At 50.4% G+C, this 20,732-nt stretch overlaps 13 non-coding genes across 13 annotated transcripts; all 13 read right to left on the bottom strand.

Annotated features, from left to right (window-relative positions):
• Positions 1–456: 456 nt before the first annotated feature.
• On the bottom strand, positions 457–575 carry LOC124597075. Its single transcript, XR_006978426.1, has one exon. It is a non-coding gene; the product is annotated as a 5S ribosomal RNA (ribosomal RNA).
• Positions 576–1,540: 965 nt separating this feature from the next.
• On the bottom strand, positions 1,541–1,659 carry LOC124597063. The gene has a single exon (XR_006978425.1). It is a non-coding gene; the product is annotated as a 5S ribosomal RNA (ribosomal RNA).
• A 974-nt stretch (positions 1,660–2,633) lies between these two features.
• On the bottom strand, positions 2,634–2,752 carry LOC124597051. Its single transcript, XR_006978424.1, has one exon. It is a non-coding gene; the product is annotated as a 5S ribosomal RNA (ribosomal RNA).
• Positions 2,753–3,726: 974 nt separating this feature from the next.
• On the bottom strand, positions 3,727–3,845 carry LOC124597040. The gene has a single exon (XR_006978423.1). It is a non-coding gene; the product is annotated as a 5S ribosomal RNA (ribosomal RNA).
• A 965-nt stretch (positions 3,846–4,810) lies between these two features.
• LOC124597027 lies at positions 4,811–4,929 on the bottom strand. Its single transcript, XR_006978421.1, has one exon. It is a non-coding gene; the product is annotated as a 5S ribosomal RNA (ribosomal RNA).
• A 981-nt stretch (positions 4,930–5,910) lies between these two features.
• Positions 5,911–6,029, bottom strand: LOC124597015. The gene has a single exon (XR_006978420.1). It is a non-coding gene; the product is annotated as a 5S ribosomal RNA (ribosomal RNA).
• A 970-nt stretch (positions 6,030–6,999) lies between these two features.
• On the bottom strand, positions 7,000–7,118 carry LOC124597003. Its single transcript, XR_006978419.1, has one exon. It is a non-coding gene; the product is annotated as a 5S ribosomal RNA (ribosomal RNA).
• Positions 7,119–14,820: 7,702 nt separating this feature from the next.
• On the bottom strand, positions 14,821–14,940 carry LOC124597357. Its single transcript, XR_006978526.1, has one exon. It is a non-coding gene; the product is annotated as a 5S ribosomal RNA (ribosomal RNA).
• A 990-nt stretch (positions 14,941–15,930) lies between these two features.
• Positions 15,931–16,049, bottom strand: LOC124596992. The gene has a single exon (XR_006978418.1). It is a non-coding gene; the product is annotated as a 5S ribosomal RNA (ribosomal RNA).
• Positions 16,050–17,014: 965 nt separating this feature from the next.
• LOC124596980 lies at positions 17,015–17,133 on the bottom strand. Its single transcript, XR_006978417.1, has one exon. It is a non-coding gene; the product is annotated as a 5S ribosomal RNA (ribosomal RNA).
• Positions 17,134–18,098: 965 nt separating this feature from the next.
• On the bottom strand, positions 18,099–18,217 carry LOC124596967. The gene has a single exon (XR_006978416.1). It is a non-coding gene; the product is annotated as a 5S ribosomal RNA (ribosomal RNA).
• A 981-nt stretch (positions 18,218–19,198) lies between these two features.
• LOC124596955 lies at positions 19,199–19,317 on the bottom strand. Its single transcript, XR_006978415.1, has one exon. It is a non-coding gene; the product is annotated as a 5S ribosomal RNA (ribosomal RNA).
• A 965-nt stretch (positions 19,318–20,282) lies between these two features.
• LOC124596944 lies at positions 20,283–20,401 on the bottom strand. Its single transcript, XR_006978414.1, has one exon. It is a non-coding gene; the product is annotated as a 5S ribosomal RNA (ribosomal RNA).
• Between the last annotated feature and the right edge of the window lie 331 nt (positions 20,402–20,732).

The raw sequence follows: 20,732 nt of genomic DNA, 5'->3' as shown, positions 1-20,732 counted from the left end.
CTACTAAGGAATAAATTCGTGATTACAAATCAAATTTGGAACTTTACACAAAAATAGGCGGTGACGTATTTCAGAAATCAACTGCCGATTCGTACTGTTTTGTCGTTTTCAAAGTCTCCTTGGCAAACTTGGTTAGCACATTCTCCCTCAAACTGAGTTAATTACTGCATTTTCGTACCATTACAGTAGTTCAAAATGCTTCAGGAGGCATCTTTGTCACAACAGAAATGTAGTTTGAAAATTGGGCTGGCAGGGGTAGCGACATAATAACAAAACAAAAAGAAAGGAAAGGAGCCAACACACCTTTTCTTTTAAGTTTTTTAATTACTGCATTTTCTTACCATTACAGTAGTTTAAAAGGGTTAAGGAAGCATCTTTGTCACAACAGAAAGGTAGTTTGAAAATTGGGCTGGCAGGGGTAGCGACATAATAACAAAACAAAAAAGAAAGGAAAGGAGCCAACAGCACCCGGGTTTCCCAGGCGGTCACCCATCCAAGTACTAACCGGGCCCGATGATGCTTAACTTCGGTGATCGGACGAGAACCGGTGTATTCACCATGGTATGGCCGTTGGCACTAGTGTAATGTAGGAGGACGGCAGAATTCGCGTTCGGCTTCTCTCCCAACACACAAAATGTTAGTTTTCCGCCGCATTTGACGAAAGTACTTCCTTCTGCAACAGCCAGTTCCTCGAGGACGGCGCTGGGGGCGCGCCCGGCGTCCCAGCGAGCGACGGCCGAATTAGCAGGCGCACCGCCGCGTGTGTGAGACGCACTGTTGCTCGTTGCACCTCCTGTCATTCGCTGGGCGCGTGCAGCCTTCGACACTAGCGGAGGACGCATCTTGTCCCTGGTGTCCAGCGGAGGGCCTGTGCGGGGTGTGGCAGTGTCGTGCTGGAGGGCGCCACTGGTAGCGATGTGGGCTTCCTCGCCTCGCCTCGCCTCGCCTCGCCTCGCCTCGCCTCACACCAGGTGTCTGCGTGGTTTGCAATCCCTGTCCCGACTTTGCCCGACTGCCGCTCGCTGCCGCTCGGGTCGTGGTCCATATGACAGCGCAAGCACGTCAAACGTCTGCGGGACGAGACGAGACGAGACTACTAAGGAATAAATTCGTGATTACAAATCAAATTTGGAACTTTACACAAAAATAGGCGGTGACGTATTTCAGAAATCAACTGCCGATTCGTACTGTTTTGTCGTTTTCAAAGTCTCCTTGGCAAACTTGGTTAGCACATTCTCCCTCAAACTGAGTTAATTACTGCATTTTCGTACCATTACAGTAGTTCAAAATGCTTCAGGAAGCATCTTTGTCACAACAGAAATGTAGTTTGAAAATTGGGCTGGCGACATAATAACAAAACAAAAAGAAAGGAAAGGAGCCAACACACCTTTTCTTTTAAGTTTTTTAATTACTGCATTTTCTTACCATTACAGTAGTTTAAAAGGGTTAAGGAAGCATCTTTGTCACAACAGAAAGGTAGTTTGAAAATTGGGCTGGCAGGGGTAGCGACATAATAACAAAACAAAAAAGAAAGGAAAGGAGCCAACAGCACCCGGGTTTCCCAGGCGGTCACCCATCCAAGTACTAACCGGGCCCGATGATGCTTAACTTCGGTGATCGGACGAGAACCGGTGTATTCACCATGGTATGGCCGTTGGCACTAGTGTAATGTAGGAGGACGGCAGAATTCGCGTTCGGCTTCTCTCCCAACACACAAAATGTTAGTTTTCCGCCGCATTTGACGAAAGTACTTCCTTCTGCAACAGCCAGTTCCTCGAGGACGGCGCTGGGGGCGCGCCCGGCGTCCCAGCGAGCGACGGCCGAATTAGCGGGCGCACCGCCGCGTGTGTGAGACGCACTGTTGCTCGTTGCACCTCCTGTCATTCGCTGGGCGCGTGCAGCCTTCGACACTAGCGGAGGACGCATCTTGTCCCTGGTGTCCAGCGGAGGGCCTGTGCGGGGTGTGGCAGTGTCGTGCTGGAGGGCGCCACTGGTAGCGATGTGGGCTTCCTCGCCTCGCCTCGCCTCGCCTCGCCTCGCCTCGCCTCACACCAGGTGTCTGCGTGGTTTGCAATCCCTGTCCCGACTTTGCCCGACTGCCGCTCGCTGCCGCTCGGGTCGTGGTCCATATGACAGCGCAAGCACGTCAAACGTCTGCGGGACGAGACGAGACGAGACTACTAAGGAATAAATTCGTGATTACAAATCAAATTTGGAACTTTACACAAAAATAGGCGGTGACGTATTTCAGAAATCAACTGCCGATTCGTACTGTTTTGTCGTTTTCAAAGTCTCCTTGGCAAACTTGGTTAGCACATTCTCCCTCAAACTGAGTTAATTACTGCATTTTCGTACCATTACAGTAGTTCAAAATGCTTCAGGAGGCATCTTTGTCACAACAGAAATGTAGTTTGAAAATTGGGCTGGCAGGGGTAGCGACATAATAACAAAACAAAAAGAAAGGAAAGGATCCAACACACCTTTTCTTTTAAGTTTTTTAATTACTGCATTTTCTTACCATTACAGTAGTTTAAAAGGGTTAAGGAAGCATCTTTGTCACAACAGAAAGGTAGTTTGAAAATTGGGCTGGCAGGGGTAGCGACATAATAACAAAACAAAAAAGAAAGGAAAGGAGCCAACAGCACCCGGGTTTCCCAGGCGGTCACCCATCCAAGTACTAACCGGGCCCGATGATGCTTAACTTCGGTGATCGGACGAGAACCGGTGTATTCACCATGGTATGGCCGTTGGCACTAGTGTAATGTAGGAGGACGGCAGAATTCGCGTTCGGCTTCTCTCCCAACACACAAAATGTTAGTTTTCCGCCGCATTTGACGAAAGTACTTCCTTCTGCAACAGCCAGTTCCTCGAGGACGGCGCTGGGGGCGCGCCCGGCGTCCCAGCGAGCGACGGCCGAATTAGCGGGCGCACCGCCGCGTGTGTGAGACGCACTGTTGCTCGTTGCACCTCCTGTCATTCGCTGGGCGCGTGCAGCCTTCGACACTAGCGGAGGACGCATCTTGTCCCTGGTGTCCAGCGGAGGGCCTGTGCGGGGTGTGGCAGTGTCGTGCTGGAGGGCGCCACTGGTAGCGATGTGGGCTTCCTCGCCTCGCCTCGCCTCGCCTCGCCTCGCCTCGCCTCACACCAGGTGTCTGCGTGGTTTGCAATCCCTGTCCCGACTTTGCCCGACTGCCGCTCGCTGCCGCTCGGGTCGTGGTCCATATGACAGCGCAAGCACGTCAAACGTCTGCGGGACGAGACGAGACGAGACTACTAAGGAATAAATTCGTGATTACAAATCAAATTTGGAACTTTACACAAAAATAGGCGGTGACGTATTTCAGAAATCAACTGCCGATTCGTACTGTTTTGTCGTTTTCAAAGTCTCCTTGGCAAACTTGGTTAGCACATTCTCCCTCAAACTGAGTTAATTACTGCATTTTCGTACCATTACAGTAGTTCAAAATGCTTCAGGAGGCATCTTTGTCACAACAGAAATGTAGTTTGAAAATTGGGCTGGCAGGGGTAGCGACATAATAACAAAACAAAAAGAAAGGAAAGGAGCCAACACACCTTTTCTTTTAAGTTTTTTAATTACTGCATTTTCTTACCATTACAGTAGTTTAAAAGGGTTAAGGAAGCATCTTTGTCACAACAGAAAGGTAGTTTGAAAATTGGGCTGGCAGGGGTAGCGACATAATAACAAAACAAAAAAGAAAGGAAAGGAGCCAACAGCACCCGGGTTTCCCAGGCGGTCACCCATCCAAGTACTAACCGGGCCCGATGATGCTTAACTTCGGTGATCGGACGAGAACCGGTGTATTCACCATGGTATGGCCGTTGGCACTAGTGTAATGTAGGAGGACGGCAGAATTCGCGTTCGGCTTCTCTCCCAACACACAAAATGTTAGTTTTCCGCCGCATTTGACGAAAGTACTTCCTTCTGCAACAGCCAGTTCCTCGAGGACGGCGCTGGGGGCGCGCCCGGCGTCCCAGCGAGCGACGGCCGAATTAGCGGGCGCACCGCCGCGTGTGTGAGACGCACTGTTGCTCGTTGCACCTCCTGTCATTCGCTGGGCGCGTGCAGCCTTCGACACTAGCGGAGGACGCATCTTGTCCCTGGTGTCCAGCGGAGGGCCTGTGCGGGGTGTGGCAGTGTCGTGCTGGAGGGCGCCACTGGTAGCGATGTGGGCTTCCTCGCCTCGCCTCGCCTCGCCTCGCCTCGCCTCGCCTCACACCAGGTGTCTGCGTGGTTTGCAATCCCTGTCCCGACTTTGCCCGACTGCCGCTCGCTGCCGCTCGGGTCGTGGTCCATATGACAGCGCAAGCACGTCAAACGTCTGCGGGACGAGACGAGACGAGACTACTAAGGAATAAATTCGTGATTACAAATCAAATTTGGAACTTTACACAAAAATAGGCGGTGACGTATTTCAGAAATCAACTGCCGATTCGTACTGTTTTGTCGTTTTCAAAGTCTCCTTGGCAAACTTGGTTAGCACATTCTCCCTCAAACTGAGTTAATTACTGCATTTTCGTACCATTACAGTAGTTCAAAATGCTTCAGGAAGCATCTTTGTCACAACAGAAATGTAGTTTGAAAATTGGGCTGGCGACATAATAACAAAACAAAAAGAAAGGAAAGGAGCCAACACACCTTTTCTTTTAAGTTTTTTAATTACTGCATTTTCTTACCATTACAGTAGTTTAAAAGGGTTAAGGAAGCATCTTTGTCACAACAGAAAGGTAGTTTGAAAATTGGGCTGGCAGGGGTAGCGACATAATAACAAAACAAAAAAGAAAGGAAAGGAGCCAACAGCACCCGGGTTTCCCAGGCGGTCACCCATCCAAGTACTAACCGGGCCCGATGATGCTTAACTTCGGTGATCGGACGAGAACCGGTGTATTCACCATGGTATGGCCGTTGGCACTAGTGTAATGTAGGAGGACGGCAGAATTCGCGTTCGGCTTCTCTCCCAACACACAAAATGTTAGTTTTCCGCCGCATTTGACGAAAGTACTTCCTTCTGCAACAGCCAGTTCCTCGAGGACGGCGCTGGGGGCGCGCCCGGCGTCCCAGCGAGCGACGGCCGAATTAGCGGGCGCACCGCCGCGTGTGTGAGACGCACTGTTGCTCGTTGCACCTCCTGTCATTCGCTGGGCGCGTGCAGCCTTCGACACTAGCGGAGGACGCATCTTGTCCCTGGTGTCCAGCGGAGGGCCTGTGCGGGGTGTGGCAGTGTCGTGCTGGAGGGCGCCACTGGTAGCGATGTGGGCTTCCTCGCCTCGCCTCGCCTCGCCTCGCCTCGCCTCGCCTCACACCAGGTGTCTGCGTGGTTTGCAATCCCTGTCCCCGTCCCGACTTGTCCCGACTTTGCCCGACTGCCGCTCGCTGCCGCTCGGGTCGTGGTCCATATGACAGCGCAAGCACGTCAAACGTCTGCGGGACGAGACGAGACGAGACTACTAAGGAATAAATTCGTGATTACAAATCAAATTTGGAACTTTACACAAAAATAGGCGGTGACGTATTTCAGAAATCAACTGCCGATTCGTACTGTTTTGTCGTTTTCAAAGTCTCCTTGGCAAACTTGGTTAGCACATTCTCCCTCAAACTGAGTTAATTACTGCATTTTCGTACCATTACAGTAGTTCAAAATGCTTCAGGAAGCATCTTTGTCACAACAGAAATGTAGTTTGAAAATTGGGCTGGCGACATAATAACAAAACAAAAAGAAAGGAAAGGAGCCAACACACCTTTTCTTTTAAGTTTTTTAATTACTGCATTTTCTTACCATTACAGTAGTTTAAAAGGGTTAAGGAAGCATCTTTGTCACAACAGAAAGGTAGTTTGAAAATTGGGCTGGCAGGGGTAGCGACATAATAACAAAACAAAAAAGAAAGGAAAGGAGCCAACAGCACCCGGGTTTCCCAGGCGGTCACCCATCCAAGTACTAACCGGGCCCGATGATGCTTAACTTCGGTGATCGGACGAGAACCGGTGTATTCACCATGGTATGGCCGTTGGCACTAGTGTAATGTAGGAGGACGGCAGAATTCGCGTTCGGCTTCTCTCCCAACACACAAAATGTTAGTTTTCCGCCGCATTTGACGAAAGTACTTCCTTCTGCAACAGCCAGTTCCTCGAGGACGGCGCTGGGGGCGCGCCCGGCGTCCCAGCGAGCGACGGCCGAATTAGCGGGCGCACCGCCGCGTGTGTGAGACGCACTGTTGCTCGTTGCACCTCCTGTCATTCGCTGGGCGCGTGCAGCCTTCGACACTAGCGGAGGACGCATCTTGTCCCTGGTGTCCAGCGGAGGGCCTGTGCGGGGTGTGGCAGTGTCGTGCTGGAGGGCGCCACTGGTAGCGATGTGGGCTTCCTCGCCTCGCCTCGCCTCGCCTCGCCTCGCCTCGCCTCGCCTCACACCAGGTGTCTGCGTGGTTTGCAATCCCTGTCCCGACTTTGCCCGACTGCCGCTCGCTGCCGCTCGGGTCGTGGTCCATATGACAGCGCAAGCACGTCAAACGTCTGCGGGACGAGACGAGACGAGACTACTAAGGAATAAATTCGTGATTACAAATCAAATTTGGAACTTTACACAAAAATAGGCGGTGACGTATTTCAGAAATCAACTGCCGATTCGTACTGTTTTGTCGTTTTCAAAGTCTCCTTGGCAAACTTGGTTAGCACATTCTCCCTCAAACTGAGTTAATTACTGCATTTTCGTACCATTACAGTAGTTCAAAATGCTTCAGGAAGCATCTTTGTCACAACAGAAATGTAGTTTGAAAATTGGGCTGGCGACATAATAACAAAACAAAAAGAAAGGAAAGGAGCCAACACACCTTTTCTTTTAAGTTTTTTAATTACTGCATTTTCTTACCATTACAGTAGTTTAAAAGGGTTAAGGAAGCATCTTTGTCACAACAGAAAGGTAGTTTGAAAATTGGGCTGGCAGGGGTAGCGACATAATAACAAAACAAAAAAGAAAGGAAAGGAGCCAACAGCACCCGGGTTTCCCAGGCGGTCACCCATCCAAGTACTAACCGGGCCCGATGATGCTTAACTTCGGTGATCGGACGAGAACCGGTGTATTCACCATGGTATGGCCGTTGGCACTAGTGTAATGTAGGAGGACGGCAGAATTCGCGTTCGGCTTCTCTCCCAACACACAAAATGTTAGTTTTCCGCCGCATTTGACGAAAGTACTTCCTTCTGCAACAGCCAGTTCCTCGAGGACGGCGCTGGGGGCGCGCCCGGCGTCCCAGCGAGCGACGGCCGAATTAGCGGGCGCACCGCCGCGTGTGTGAGACGCACTGTTGCTCGTTGCACCTCCTGTCATTCGCTGGGCGCGTGCAGCCTTCGACACTAGCGGAGGACGCATCTTGTCCCTGGTGTCCAGCGGAGGGCCTGTGCGGGGTGTGGCAGTGTCGTGCTGGAGGGCGCCACTGGTAGCGATGTGGGCTTCCTCGCCTCGCCTCGCCTCGCCTCGCCTCGCCTCGCCTCACACCAGGTGTCTGCGTGGTTTGCAATCCCTGTCCCGACTTTGCCCGACTGCCGCTCGCTGCCGCTCGGGTCGTGGTCCATATGACAGCGCAAGCACGTCAAACGTCTGCGGGACGAGACGAGACGAGACTACTAAGGAATAAATTCGTGATTACAAATCAAATTTGGAACTTTACACAAAAATAGGCGGTGACGTATTTCAGAAATCAACTGCCGATTCGTACTGTTTTGTCGTTTTCAAAGTCTCCTTGGCAAACTTGGTTAGCACATTCTCCCTCAAACTGAGTTAATTACTGCATTTTCGTACCATTACAGTAGTTCAAAATGCTTCAGGAAGCATCTTTGTCACAACAGAAATGTAGTTTGAAAATTGGGCTGGCGACATAATAACAAAACAAAAAGAAAGGAAAGGAGCCAACACACCTTTTCTTTTAAGTTTTTTAATTACTGCATTTTCTTACCATTACAGTAGTTTAAAAGGGTTAAGGAAGCATCTTTGTCACAACAGAAAGGTAGTTTGAAAATTGGGCTGGCAGGGGTAGCGACATAATAACAAAACAAAAAAGAAAGGAAAGGAGCCAACAGCACCCGGGTTTCCCAGGCGGTCACCCATCCAAGTACTAACCGGGCCCGATGATGCTTAACTTCGGTGATCGGACGAGAACCTTTTTTTTTTTTTTTTTTAGGGGTAGCGATGCAAAAAGGAGAAAATGTAAGGGAGCCAACAGCACCTTTTTTTTTTATTGGGCTGCCAGGGGTAGCGACATAATAACAAAAAAAAAAAAAAAAAAAAAAAAAAAAAAAAAAAAAAAAAAAAAAAAAGGGAGCCAACAGCACCCGGGTTTCCCAGGCGGTCACCCATCCAAGTACTAACCGGGCCCAATGATGCTTAACTTCGGTGATCGGACGAGAACCTCTTTTTTTTTTTTTTTTTTTTTTACTTTTTTTCGGGGATCGTTGAATCCGGAAAAACTATGAGGAAAGCGCACACCACGAATTTTTTTTTTAATTTTTGTTTTGTTGATTTTTTTTTATTTTTTTTGTTTTTTTTTTTTTTTTTTTTTTTTTTAGCAACAGAAAACATCGCTGCTTGTGTTGTCTCCAAACCACTGTGAAGTTCTACAGCGACAGAAATTAAAAATGAGTGGAGCACAAGCACGAGGCAAAAGATGATAACGTCACTATTAAAAACACTGACTATCACTGCCACGAAAACTAAAATCAAACATTATTCAAGAAAGTCGTTTCAAACTCAAATCCGCAATACAAAAGTGCATAAATTTAACAAGGACTGCCACTAAAAGGCCAGAACTAAAAAAAAACATGAAGCAACGAGCTCATCCCGTTGCGTACGAGAGTGAACGGTACAGTGTGCCACAAAAGGAAACGTAAGCATTCAATCAAACATCACTCGACACTGTGAGCGAATGGTTACAAAACGTAGGCGCACTAGATGAACTAAAAGTTATGTCCTCATTTTGTGTTTTTTTTTTTTTTGTTTCGGCAATGATAATCTCAAAAACAACGGAACAATTCAAGCCCCAATCGGCTTGAAACTAACGGAAAGAAAACCAAAAAGCTCGGGACAGAACTAGAAGACAAGCCACGAAAGTACTCAGCGTGGAAAGAAAAATGTTATATATAGATACATTTTATAGATGAATGTACATAAACAAAAGTATTAATATTATACGTTATTTACGTATGGGCCGCCAATATTGCGTGAGCGTCCCGGCGGCCAATAAACACAGGCGAATTTTGGTATAACCAGATACGTAGACACACACACACACACACACACACACACACACACACACACACACACACACACAAACATTGAGAAAGGCTCAATTCACTTTATTTATCTGACGAAAAATTGCGTCGACATGCTGCATAAGTTACACTCTAAGATTCTGGTACAGAAGAAAAACAGTCCTGCGCATCAAATTAGTGACGTATTAGGAATCCGTTTAAGTCATGTATCCAAGTATCGTTTTACGTTCCATAGAAATACAAATCAAATATTTAGAAAAAAGACATTGTTTGGGAAAACAATGGTGTCATCACAGCAGTTTGTCAAAAGCATAATTTAGAGCAATTGTTAAAAAATTAGCAAAAGTCTGAGTATAGTCATTCCGGGAGTGAATAAGACGATGCTGCGCAGACAGATATTCAAGATAGAGAAAATCATCCGCCAGCTGCAATTGCAGGAGAGCATATACAGTATGTGCAGTGAGCCACGTAGTAGCCGCACGTTTCGTGGCCGGATAAGGTCGAAAATCCGGAATCAGCGCGACGTCCACTGAGAAGCTGGCAGGACTCGTGCGATTGACCAGGGCAAGAAGCTTAACGGCGATGGTCCAAATCGACGCCGATCGCGGACACGAAAATCGGTGTTCGAGTGTGTCGTCGCAGGGGCAATAATCACACAAGCCAGACGGCCGCAAATGAATGCGACACATCTTGTCGTTCGTGGGGAAGGCTCGATTCACGACCTTATACCACAAACTACTAACGTCCGGCGGCAAGTAAGGGGCGTGGATGTTGGCCCACACTGTCCGCCACGCCGATTCAGGAAAACGCAATTCCATCTTATTGCTAGCAGGCCGCCCCCGCAAAGCGGAATACACGCCCCGCGCTGATCTCGTCCGAGGATCGAGGTCGTCAGCACCGAGATAACTCTTGTGCAAGAAAAAGTCCCGAACATAACGCAGGCGGTATGGGATCCCGGTCGGATCGAGTGGAGCCAGCTCAGAGGAGGGACGATAAACACGGAACAAAAGAGTCGTGAGATGCGAGGCGTTCTTCTCAATCGTGACACAAGTTCTATGAATCAGTAAAGCAGATGCTTTGGTCACGAAGTGGATCAGGCCAAGCCCACCTCGGTCACGCGGCAAAGTACACGTGAGATAAGCCACTTTAAAAACATCCCCCCGCCACAGAAACCAATAGACCGCTTGCGTTATGGCACGTCCTAGTTCTATCGGGACGTGAAATAGTTGGGCTAAGTACCAGGCCTTGCTGAGTAAGAACGAATTGATCAGCGCGACCCTCTGTGTTAGCGCCAAGGTGCGAGTGGCACTCAAGTGAGCCATCGCGCGTATACCATACAGAACAAGACGCCAATTGGAAGCCGCCGTCTGCAAAAGATTAGGTCGAAATCGGACGCCCAAAATTTTATGCTCACGAGTGACCGTAAACCACGGGCGCGAGAAACCGCGTGAAAACGCATGAATCGGTAGAAAGACGGTTTTACGAGGATTAATTTTCGCGCCCGATGCAAGTTCGTATGTGTTTAGAATGGCACGAATAACGTCGAAATCAGAGACCGAGGACACCAACAAACCAAGATCATCGGCATATGCACTGCACACGTATTTGGTACCGCCAAGACGCAAACCCTGACAAGAAGATGCCAATTTCCGCAACAGAGGATCCAAAGAGATCGCAAATAACGCCATTGATAAAGGGCATCCTTGTTTCACTGAGCATCGTACAGGAACAGGCTCCGAAAAACATCCATTAATGCAAACTCGTGATGACGACGCCGTAAACAAATTAAAGAGCATGTTGATAAAGGTCGCTCCGAAACCAAATTGTTGCAACACCCGCCGTAGATATTGGTGGCCCACCCTATCGAACGCCATAGCAAAATCGATTGACAAAATGCCCAAAGGGTGTCTGTGCGTCGTCGCATACGCAATTGCGTCGCGATACGTCAACACAGCGTCGTAAATCGTGCGTTGTGGCACAGCACAGAATTGGTACTCACTAACCACTTTGCGCATGATCACTTTCAAACGAAGCGCTACACATTTCGTAAATAATTTGTAGTCACCGTTGAGGAGAGTGAGGGGACGTAAGTCACACATTTTACGATTAGTCGGTGTCTTTGGAGCTAAGGTCACTACGCCTTCCAAAAAAGATGGAGGAAGCGACACACCATTTAAGATTTCATTATACATAGTGGTCAGTACAGGACCAAAGAAACACCAAAAGTGAAGATAGAATTCCGGCGGGAAGCCGTCAGCGCCGGGCGATTTGTTCTTCGCACACTGTTTGAGCACGTCACGCACTTCCTCGACAGTGAATGGTTCAGTAAGGTGGAGACGATCGGTGACTGTGAGAACCCGCGGAACGTCAGCAAGGAGATCAGAGACGGCGACATCGTCACTGTCTTTAGCACTAAAAAGATCGACAAAGTGCCGGTGTGCCTCAGCAACAATCTCCGACTGAGTGCTGACGCGCACGCCATCAGCTGTTTCCAGTTCTGTGACGTAACGGCGCGCCGCCCGACGGCGCTCCCGCAAGTAATGAAACAAGGAAGGCGCTTCGTCGTCAAAGGAACCAGGAGCCTGACTCCGCACAACACTACCTTTCAGCGACTTCGTCTTCAAGGCCAAAAGACGGGTTTTAATTTGCCGAATCTGCGCCCACCTGAGACCCGGAGTGCTCGGCTGTAGGCGGATCGCGTCATTGAGACAAGTTTCATAAAACTGCATAGTGGACCTCTCCCAATGAGCAAGCTGTCGACTAAATTCACAGATAGCTTTACGGAGCGCTGGCTTCACGTATTCCACCCACCACGATAGAACAGTGGGATACACGGCACGATATTTCGCAGCCTGCTGCCACACACGAGAAACAACCGGTTCAAAACCAGGATGCGACAAATGACAAACATTAAACTTCCACATAGTCCGCATACGGGGTTTTGTGGCTAGCAAAGAATGGAAGCGACAAACATATGCACAGTGGTCCGAAAAGAGAACGGGATGCACCTTAGACTCGATAACACAACCCTTTTTGTCACCAGAAATATAAATGCGATCGATCCGGCTCCGACCGGTCACGTAATAATAAGTAAACCCCGGTTCGGCGGGATACAAATGACGCCAGGTATCGACCAATTTCATTTCCGTGACAAGCGTCTGGAGTTCTAAACATTTGTAGGGCCGTGGCTCCTGGTCTCTATCAGCCAACACACAATTAAAATCACCACCCAACACTATTGGCAGGTGGGTGCCAGAAAGAAGATGACAAATATCTCTGCTATAAAACACGCGACGCTGCAGCTTCCCCTCAGCACCGGAAGGTGCGTACACGTTCACGTATCGGATGTTGTTGACCGTACAGGCCACCCCACGCCCGTTAGGTATCGTAGCAACGTCCGTGTAAGCAATGCCGGCCCTAACTAACAACGCAGTGCCACAGTTACATTCCGGATCAAAGTTAAACAACACCTGATAGCCGGGAACAAATTGTAAAAGATCGGACACAACTTCTTGCAAAAAGACTACGTCGGCAGCGACAAAACGTAAAAAGTCCACCAAGCTCAAGTACTTAGCACGCGACGCCAAACGGTTGAGATTTACGGTAGCGACAACAGATGGAAGGTGCGCTACCATACACGAAAGAAACAAACTAAGAAGCTAGACGGTAGTGAAAGTACCGTCAGCCTCCTCCACATCCTCTCCCCAGTCATACGGTTGCGCGTGCGAAGACGCACCCGCAACATCCGTGAGCGTGGGCGCACCGGAACTTCCCACCGACATAGGTACGTCGTGCGTGGGAGGGACCGACGCGAGATCTTGTGAAGACGGACGCGCGCGGGGCTCAGGAGGCTCCTCGGCTTTTCGCTTTTGCGAGGAATGGACCGGAATAGGCGCAGGATCGACATCGGTATCCATTGCACCGCCCGTTGCCCCAGAATGTAACACACCCTGCAAATGGCGGACCATTTCCTGCCGGCGTTCGTCCGCACGCGCGTGCTGACTACCGGCCACCGAATGCTGCTGACGGCGCCCAGAAGGGGCAGCCGGCCGAGCGTCAGGAACGACACGCTGCGCGGTTTTTTGAGACGCCTTCGGCTGTAACTTTGAAGGCGTCGAACGCGGAGAGGGTTTACGTTCCGGAGACGGGCTACGCTCCCTGCCAGAAGAGGACCGTTGCGATAAAAACACAGAAGTGCTTACACTACGTGCCCGATCAACAGAGCCGCGACGCCGGGAAGCAGTGTCGCGCCGCGACCTAGGTTTTTGCGGTGCAGGAGCCTTTGGTGGAGCACAAGCAGCTACAGGAGCAGGAACCGATTCCGGAGGAAGCACAACGGGGGCAGTACGCTGATGGACAGGTTCTGAGACCGATGTGTCAGACACTTTTGGGGACGACATAAAGACGCGTTCAACAGGGATGGATTCGGACGGGTCGGATTGTATATGTGCCACATTATGAGAGACATCAGGTGGAACAATGTCCATCACGACAACGTCGGAGGGCACCGGGTTCGCCACGATATCAGAAGCAACAACCGGAGCGGGTTCGGCACTCGTCTCTGTCGACGCGGACGGAATGTCCGACCGTGTAACAAGAGCAACATCAACAGCAACAGGCGAAGGCACGACCGACACGACCGAACCGACCGAACCGACATCAACAACAGGGACGACAGACGTTACGTCCATTGCAACAGCGGTGTCAACACGGCGGGCAGGCGAAGGGGGTGCACCTAATGCAACTGCCGCCCACGTTGTCTGTGCGTCACCGTCATCGCCAAGTGGCAACTGCACCGGACGCCTACGGCGCGGACAATGTTGTCTAAAGTGGTCCGTAGCGTTACAATATGAACAAGTTTGTGGTTGTCCACTGTATGTAATGAAGGCACGATGACCGGCCATATACAAAAATGACGGAACATGCTTTCGCACTATCATTCGAACGCTACGAATACCATTTTCCACTTGAAAAGGGTACGCAGCCGACCACTTCTCTTTTACAACCGACAACACAGTGCCGTAAGGGCCAAGACAACGTGAGATGGTCTCGTTTTTGACCTCAAAGGGAAGGTTAAACACCCGCACATTACGAACACCAAAACCTGCATTTGTAATATTAACATTACTAACACTGCCGTCAGAATGTTTAAATTTTCGCACACCATCATTTACGGACACGATACTGTCACAAAGTTCCGAATTACTGAGCTTTACGAAAAGAGAATTGAGGAACGTGTCTAACTGCAAGCCAAGGACGTCACTATCGGTTAACTTTAAGTCATTGATTAACCAATGATGAATTTCTAAAGCAGTCGGGCGGGACACATTGCGATCGAATTCGCACTGGATATTATTCTCGCGATCTTCAGAGTCCATGTCTACTCACAGTTGTGATGAAAACCAGCAACCGCGAGGCGAACAGCCGCCACGTGGCACAGCGAGCACGCGACTGGCACAAACACCAACGGCCGAGCGGAGCGCGCGCCGCCGAGGTGTGGCTGGGCGCGTGCAGCCTTCGACACTCAAAGAAAGGAAAGGAGCCAACAGCACCCGGGTTTCCCAGGCGGTCACCCATCCAAGTACTTAACCGGGCCCGATGATGCTTAACTTCGGTGATCGGACGAGAACCGGTGTATTCACCATGGTATGGCCGTTGGCACTAGTGTAATGTAGGAGGACGGCAGAATTCGCGTTCGGCTTCTCTCCCAACACACAAAATGTTAGTTTTCCGCCGCATTTGACGAAAGTACTTCCTTCTGCAACAGCCAGTTCCTCGAGGACGGCGCTGGGGGCGCGCCCGGCGTCCCAGCGAGCGACGGCCGAATTAGCGGGCGCACCGCCGCGTGTGTGAGACGCACTGTTGCTCGTTGCACCTCCTGTCATTCGCTGGGCGCGTGCAGCCTTCGACACTAGCGGAGGACGCATCTTGTCCCTGGTGTCCAGCGGAGGGCCTGTGCGGGGTGTGGCAGTGTCGTGCTGGAGGGCGCCACTGGTAGCGATGTGGGCTTCCTCGCCTCGCCTCGCCTCGCCTCGCCTCGCCTCGCCTCACACCAGGTGTCTGCGTGGTTTGCAATCCCTGTCCCCGTCCCGACTTGTCCCGACTTTGCCCGACTGCCGCTCGCTGCCGCTCGGGTCGTGGTCCATATGACAGCGCAAGCACGTCAAACGTCTGCGGGACGAGACGAGACGAGACTACTAAGGAATAAATTCGTGATTACAAATCAAATTTGGAACTTTACACAAAAATAGGCGGTGACGTATTTCAGAAATCAACTGCCGATTCGTACTGTTTTGTCGTTTTCAAAGTCTCCTTGGCAAACTTGGTTAGCACATTCTCCCTCAAACTGAGTTAATTACTGCATTTTCGTACCATTACAGTAGTTCAAAATGCTTCAGGAGGCATCTTTGTCACAACAGAAATGTAGTTTGAAAATTGGGCTGGCAGGGGTAGCGACATAATAACAAAACAAAAAGAAAGGAAAGGAGCCAACACACCTTTTCTTTTAAGTTTTTTAATTACTGCATTTTCTTACCATTACAGTAGTTTAAAAGGGTTAAGGAAGCATCTTTGTCACAACAGAAAGGTAGTTTGAAAATTGGGCTGGCAGGGGTAGCGACATAATAACAAAACAAAAAAGAAAGGAAAGGAGCCAACAGCACCCGGGTTTCCCAGGCGGTCACCCATCCAAGTACTAACCGGGCCCGATGATGCTTAACTTCGGTGATCGGACGAGAACCGGTGTATTCACCATGGTATGGCCGTTGGCACTAGTGTAATGTAGGAGGACGGCAGAATTCGCGTTCGGCTTCTCTCCCAACACACAAAATGTTAGTTTTCCGCCGCATTTGACGAAAGTACTTCCTTCTGCAACAGCCAGTTCCTCGAGGACGGCGCTGGGGGCGCGCCCGGCGTCCCAGCGAGCGACGGCCGAATTAGCGGGCGCACCGCCGCGTGTGTGAGACGCACTGTTGCTCGTTGCACCTCCTGTCATTCGCTGGGCGCGTGCAGCCTTCGACACTAGCGGAGGACGCATCTTGTCCCTGGTGTCCAGCGGAGGGCCTGTGCGGGGTGTGGCAGTGTCGTGCTGGAGGGCGCCACTGGTAGCGATGTGGGCTTCCTCGCCTCGCCTCGCCTCGCCTCGCCTCGCCTCGCCTCACACCAGGTGTCTGCGTGGTTTGCAATCCCTGTCCCGACTTTGCCCGACTGCCGCTCGCTGCCGCTCGGGTCGTGGTCCATATGACAGCGCAAGCACGTCAAACGTCTGCGGGACGAGACGAGACGAGACTACTAAGGAATAAATTCGTGATTACAAATCAAATTTGGAACTTTACACAAAAATAGGCGGTGACGTATTTCAGAAATCAACTGCCGATTCGTACTGTTTTGTCGTTTTCAAAGTCTCCTTGGCAAACTTGGTTAGCACATTCTCCCTCAAACTGAGTTAATTACTGCATTTTCGTACCATTACAGTAGTTCAAAATGCTTCAGGAAGCATCTTTGTCACAACAGAAATGTAGTTTGAAAATTGGGCTGGCGACATAATAACAAAACAAAAAGAAAGGAAAGGAGCCAACACACCTTTTCTTTTAAGTTTTTTAATTACTGCATTTTCTTACCATTACAGTAGTTTAAAAGGGTTAAGGAAGCATCTTTGTCACAACAGAAAGGTAGTTTGAAAATTGGGCTGGCAGGGGTAGCGACATAATAACAAAACAAAAAAGAAAGGAAAGGAGCCAACAGCACCCGGGTTTCCCAGGCGGTCACCCATCCAAGTACTAACCGGGCCCGATGATGCTTAACTTCGGTGATCGGACGAGAACCGGTGTATTCACCATGGTATGGCCGTTGGCACTAGTGTAATGTAGGAGGACGGCAGAATTCGCGTTCGGCTTCTCTCCCAACACACAAAATGTTAGTTTTCCGCCGCATTTGACGAAAGTACTTCCTTCTGCAACAGCCAGTTCCTCGAGGACGGCGCTGGGGGCGCGCCCGGCGTCCCAGCGAGCGACGGCCGAATTAGCGGGCGCACCGCCGCGTGTGTGAGACGCACTGTTGCTCGTTGCACCTCCTGTCATTCGCTGGGCGCGTGCAGCCTTCGACACTAGCGGAGGACGCATCTTGTCCCTGGTGTCCAGCGGAGGGCCTGTGCGGGGTGTGGCAGTGTCGTGCTGGAGGGCGCCACTGGTAGCGATGTGGGCTTCCTCGCCTCGCCTCGCCTCGCCTCGCCTCGCCTCGCCTCACACCAGGTGTCTGCGTGGTTTGCAATCCCTGTCCCGACTTTGCCCGACTGCCGCTCGCTGCCGCTCGGGTCGTGGTCCATATGACAGCGCAAGCACGTCAAACGTCTGCGGGACGAGACGAGACGAGACTACTAAGGAATAAATTCGTGATTACAAATCAAATTTGGAACTTTACACAAAAATAGGCGGTGACGTATTTCAGAAATCAACTGCCGATTCGTACTGTTTTGTCGTTTTCAAAGTCTCCTTGGCAAACTTGGTTAGCACATTCTCCCTCAAACTGAGTTAATTACTGCATTTTCGTACCATTACAGTAGTTCAAAATGCTTCAGGAAGCATCTTTGTCACAACAGAAATGTAGTTTGAAAATTGGGCTGGCGACATAATAACAAAACAAAAAGAAAGGAAAGGAGCCAACACACCTTTTCTTTTAAGTTTTTTAATTACTGCATTTTCTTACCATTACAGTAGTTTAAAAGGGTTAAGGAAGCATCTTTGTCACAACAGAAAGGTAGTTTGAAAATTGGGCTGGCAGGGGTAGCGACATAATAACAAAACAAAAAAGAAAGGAAAGGAGCCAACAGCACCCGGGTTTCCCAGGCGGTCACCCATCCAAGTACTAACCGGGCCCGATGATGCTTAACTTCGGTGATCGGACGAGAACCGGTGTATTCACCATGGTATGGCCGTTGGCACTAGTGTAATGTAGGAGGACGGCAGAATTCGCGTTCGGCTTCTCTCCCAACACACAAAATGTTAGTTTTCCGCCGCATTTGACGAAAGTACTTCCTTCTGCAACAGCCAGTTCCTCGAGGACGGCGCTGGGGGCGCGCCCGGCGTCCCAGCGAGCGACGGCCGAATTAGCGGGCGCACCGCCGCGTGTGTGAGACGCACTGTTGCTCGTTGCACCTCCTGTCATTCGCTGGGCGCGTGCAGCCTTCGACACTAGCGGAGGACGCATCTTGTCCCTGGTGTCCAGCGGAGGGCCTGTGCGGGGTGTGGCAGTGTCGTGCTGGAGGGCGCCACTGGTAGCGATGTGGGCTTCCTCGCCTCGCCTCGCCTCGCCTCGCCTCGCCTCGCCTCACACCAGGTGTCTGCGTGGTTTGCAATCCCTGTCCCCGTCCCGACTTGTCCCGACTTTGCCCGACTGCCGCTCGCTGCCGCTCGGGTCGTGGTCCATATGACAGCGCAAGCACGTCAAACGTCTGCGGGACGAGACGAGACGAGACTACTAAGGAATAAATTCGTGATTACAAATCAAATTTGGAACTTTACACAAAAATAGGCGGTGACGTATTTCAGAAATCAACTGCCGATTCGTACTGTTTTGTCGTTTTCAAAGTCTCCTTGGCAAACTTGGTTAGCACATTCTCCCTCAAACTGAGTTAATTACTGCATTTTCGTACCATTACAGTAGTTCAAAATGCTTCAGGAAGCATCTTTGTCACAACAGAAATGTAGTTTGAAAATTGGGCTGGCGACATAATAACAAAACAAAAAGAAAGGAAAGGAGCCAACACACCTTTTCTTTTAAGTTTTTTAATTACTGCATTTTCTTACCATTACAGTAGTTTAAAAGGGTTAAGGAAGCATCTTTGTCACAACAGAAAGGTAGTTTGAAAATTGGGCTGGCAGGGGTAGCGACATAATAACAAAACAAAAAAGAAAGGAAAGGAGCCAACAGCACCCGGGTTTCCCAGGCGGTCACCCATCCAAGTACTAACCGGGCCCGATGATGCTTAACTTCGGTGATCGGACGAGAACCGGTGTATTCACCATGGTATGGCCGTTGGCACTAGTGTAATGTAGGAGGACGGCAGAATTCGCGTTCGGCTTCTCTCCCAACACACAAAATGTTAGTTTTCCGCCGCATTTGACGAAAGTACTTCCTTCTGCAACAGCCAGTTCCTCGAGGACGGCGCTGGGGGCGCGCCCGGCGTCCCAGCGAGCGACGGCCGAATTAGCGGGCGCACCGCCGCGTGTGTGAGACGCACTGTTGCTCGTTGCACCTCCTGTCATTCGCTGGGCGCGTGCAGCCTTCGACACTAGCGGAGGACGCATCTTGTCCCTGGTGTCCAGCGGAGGGCCTGTGCGGGGTGTGGCAGTGTCGTGCTGGAGGGCGCCACTGGTAGCGATGTGGGCTTCCTCGCCTCGCCTCGCCTCGCCTCGCCTCGCCTCGCCTCACACCAGGTGTCTGCGTGGTTTGCAATCCCTGTCCCGACTTTGCCCGACTGCCGCTCGCTGCCGCTCGGGTCGTGGTCCATATGACAGCGCAAGCACGTCAAACGTCTGCGGGACGAGACGAGACGAGACTACTAAGGAATAAATTCGTGATTACAAATCAAATTTGGAACTTTACACAAAAATAGGCGGTGACGTATTTCAGAAATCAACTGCCGATTCGTACTGTTTTGTCGTTTTCAAAGTCTCCTTGGCAAACTTGGTTAGCACATTCTCCCTCAAACTGAGTTAATTACTGCATTTTCGTACCATTACAGTAGTTCAAAATGCTTCAGGAAGCATCTTTGTCACAACAGAAATGTAGTTTGAAAATTGGGCTGGCGACATAATAACAAAACAAAAAGAAAGGAAAGGAGCCAACACACCTTTTCTTTTAAGTTTTTTAATTACTGCATTTTCTTACCATTACAGTAGTTTAAAAGGGTTAAGGAAGCATCTTTGTCACAACAGAAAGGTAGTTTGAAAATTGGGCTGGCAGGGGTAGCGACATAATAACAAAACAAAAAAGAAAGGAAAGGAGCCAACAGCACCCGGGTTTCCCAGGCGGTCACCCATCCAAGTACTAACCGGGCCCGATGATGCTTAACTTCGGTGATCGGACGAGAACCGGTGTATTCACCATGGTATGGCCGTTGGCACTAGTGTAATGTAGGAGGACGGCAGAATTCGCGTTCGGCTTCTCTCCCAACACACAAAATGTTAGTTTTCCGCCGCATTTGACGAAAGTACTTCCTTCTGCAACAGCCAGTTCCTCGAGGACGGCGCTGGGGGCGCGCCCGGCGTCCCAGCGAGCGACGGCCGAATTAGCGGGCGCACCGCCGCGTGTGTGAGACGCACTGTTGCTCGTTGCACCTCCTGTCATTCGCTGGGCGCGTGCAGCCTTCGACACTAGCGGAGGACGCATCTTGTCCCTGGTGTCCAGCGGAGGGCCTGTGCGGGGTGTGGCAGTGTCGTGCTGGAGGGCGCCA

The sequence above is a fragment of the Schistocerca americana genome, chromosome 2, assembly GCF_021461395.2.
Source record: "Schistocerca americana isolate TAMUIC-IGC-003095 chromosome 2, iqSchAmer2.1, whole genome shotgun sequence".
NCBI classification, from domain to species: domain Eukaryota; kingdom Metazoa; phylum Arthropoda; class Insecta; order Orthoptera; family Acrididae; genus Schistocerca; species Schistocerca americana.
This window is presented reverse-complemented; position numbering and strand designations above follow the sequence as displayed.